Source organism: Sardina pilchardus, chromosome 10 (assembly GCF_963854185.1).
Source record: "Sardina pilchardus chromosome 10, fSarPil1.1, whole genome shotgun sequence".
In the NCBI taxonomy this organism is placed as follows: Eukaryota; Metazoa; Chordata; class Actinopteri; order Clupeiformes; family Clupeidae; genus Sardina; species Sardina pilchardus.
In genome coordinates, this window is record NC_085003.1 from 25,898,696 (window position 1) to 25,901,195 (window position 2,500).

Genomic DNA, 2,500 nt, shown 5'->3' on the forward strand with positions numbered 1-2,500 from the left:
CGGGTCTGTAATGGGGGGTTATTGAGGTGAACAAATCATATGATGAAGAAGCCATATCAATTTCGCCCCCCCCCCCCCCCCCCACACACACACACACACACACACACACACACAGCAATGAAGGCGGGGGACTGGACAATGGCCTATTATGTGTGGAGACATGCAATTTTCTGGCTAAGCTAATACAACTGTCCTTTGGTCTCTCTGATGGGATTATTATTCAAAAGATTGCTCCAGCGCTCCTGTGTTGTGTTTGTCGCTGAGGTGGAGTGTGTGTGTGTGTGTGTGTGTGTGTGTCCTGAGGTGAGGCCCAGTGGCCAGTCGCGGTGCGGTTCAGATCGGGCTGGCCGGTCATTACCGCAGACGGCACATAGCGTGGTCATTACCTGAAATCAGCGGCTAAACAAGCAGTCTTGGAGTCGAGGCACAGTCACAAGCGGGGCGGACCGCAGTGTGTTGTGCTGTAGCTGTGTGTGTGTGTGTGTGTGTGTGTGTGTGGCAAGCAATTGGTGTGTGTGTGTGTATGCATAAATTGGATTTCGTGTGATTACCTCGACAGCGGTGGACGTTGCAGCTGGACTGCAGAACGCTTGTCTGCTGTGTTAATGGTCTAGGTACATCACTCAGACACTTGGACTGGCACTTGGAAAGGGATCCTGGAGTGAATGTCTATCATGTAGATGCAGGTACTACACTGTGAGGCAGGCATACTGTATGTGCGCCTCCAATTGATATCAAAAGAGGTGGATTGATAGCTCGGGGGTCAGATGACAGACAGGACCAAACAAGACGAGAGGAGGCAGTGAGGCAATCTGCCACTTCAAATAGATTGACGGAGGGACAAGTGATTTCTGGGACATCTTTGTGGAGGAAAGTTAGTGAAAAGCTGGCCCTTTCTTTCATGATGAGGTGTGAATGTACGTGTGTGTGTGTGTGTGTGTGTGTGTGTGTGTGTGTGTGTGTGTGTGTGTGTGTGTGTGTGTGTGTGTGTGTGTGTGTGTGTGTGTGTGTGTGTGTGTGTGTGTGTGTGTGCGTGCGTGCGTGTGTGTGTCTACTTTGAGATGATCCCTCCCACCTTCCCCTGCAGTGGGAGTTCTGGGCGTATCTAGGTTCCATTAAGAGCTGTGATGGGCAGGCGGTTGTCACGGAGACATGCCCCCCAGCTGATTAAAGTGAGACAGGCTGAATGAGGAGCAATCTCTTCTTTCTTTCTTCCTTTTCTTTTCTTTCTTTTCATTTTCTTTTCATGTTCCTCTTTGCGCCATCCTCTGAGTGCAAAGGTGAGAGATGGGAGAGACATGTGACTATGGTGGCTTACAGAGCCTCACAAATCTGTGTGTGTGTGTGTGTGTGTGTGTTTATCTCTCTCTCTCTCTCTCTCTTTTTCTGTCTCTCTCTGCCTCTCTTCCTCTCTTCCTCTCTCTCTCCCACTCTCTCTCTCTCTCTCTGTATCAACTAAAATCCAACCCTTTTTGTGTGGACTGAAACACATGTCTTGTTCTTTGTAAAGTGGCATCCCACTCATTATAAGCTTAAGTAAGACCCTGCACCCTGTAGTCCATATTCTCATCCCACTCATTATAAGCTGAAGTAAGACCCTGCACCCTGTTAGTCCATATTCTCATCCCACTCATTATAAGCTGAAGTAAGACCCTGCACCCTGTAGTCCATATTCTCATCCCACTCATTATAAACTTAGATAGGACCCTGCACCCTGGAGTCCATATTCTCTGTGTCCAAACATCCCTCTTCCCTGAAGCAGCTGCTATTCTGGTCAGAACTGCTCCTTCCTGTTCTGACAGATTGATGAGTTGTCAGTCACTCCGCCTGGACCTGGCCTCATTCGGAGCACTGTAACCATAGTGACGACTCACAGCCAGGGGCGGGAACAGGTTGCCTGGTGACAAACTGTACCTGTGATTCTTAGTCACCTGTGAAGCTAGATTTGATGTAAAACAACCAAGACTAACGTTGTTTGTTGCATTCACATTTCGTTAATGCTCCCCCGTGAAATAAATAATCAAAAGTATGTGTGCAATAGGAGTCACAATCAGTTGAAGATTCTGATTTCAATTTCTTTATATCTGGAATTTTCCAAACAGGGAAAGAACAGATGTTATGATCACGATTGTAGGAGCCATTCATTAAATGTTTGATCATTCTAAGAGCTCTAAATATATTAATTTAAGTTACGCGACCAACCTCCCCTCCTCTGCCCTACACACCATGTCACAACCTCTTCCACACAACAGTGCAAGTTAATGTGCACGTCTGAATAAGAAAATCAAAATGGCCCCCCTGTGGGAAGAACATGTTGGCTCTCGAAATTGGCTCATTGGGAATCTATTGTGCGGGTCAGGAGTTGGTCGTTGTGAGGTAACACCGTAAGCAGGAGCCACCTTGTGTGCCAGATTGGCTTGAATGTGCTTATGTGAGTTATTTTCCTGCTATTCTCCGGTAAATGATAGGCTCTTTGTCAAGCAGGAGGACAAGGCCATAG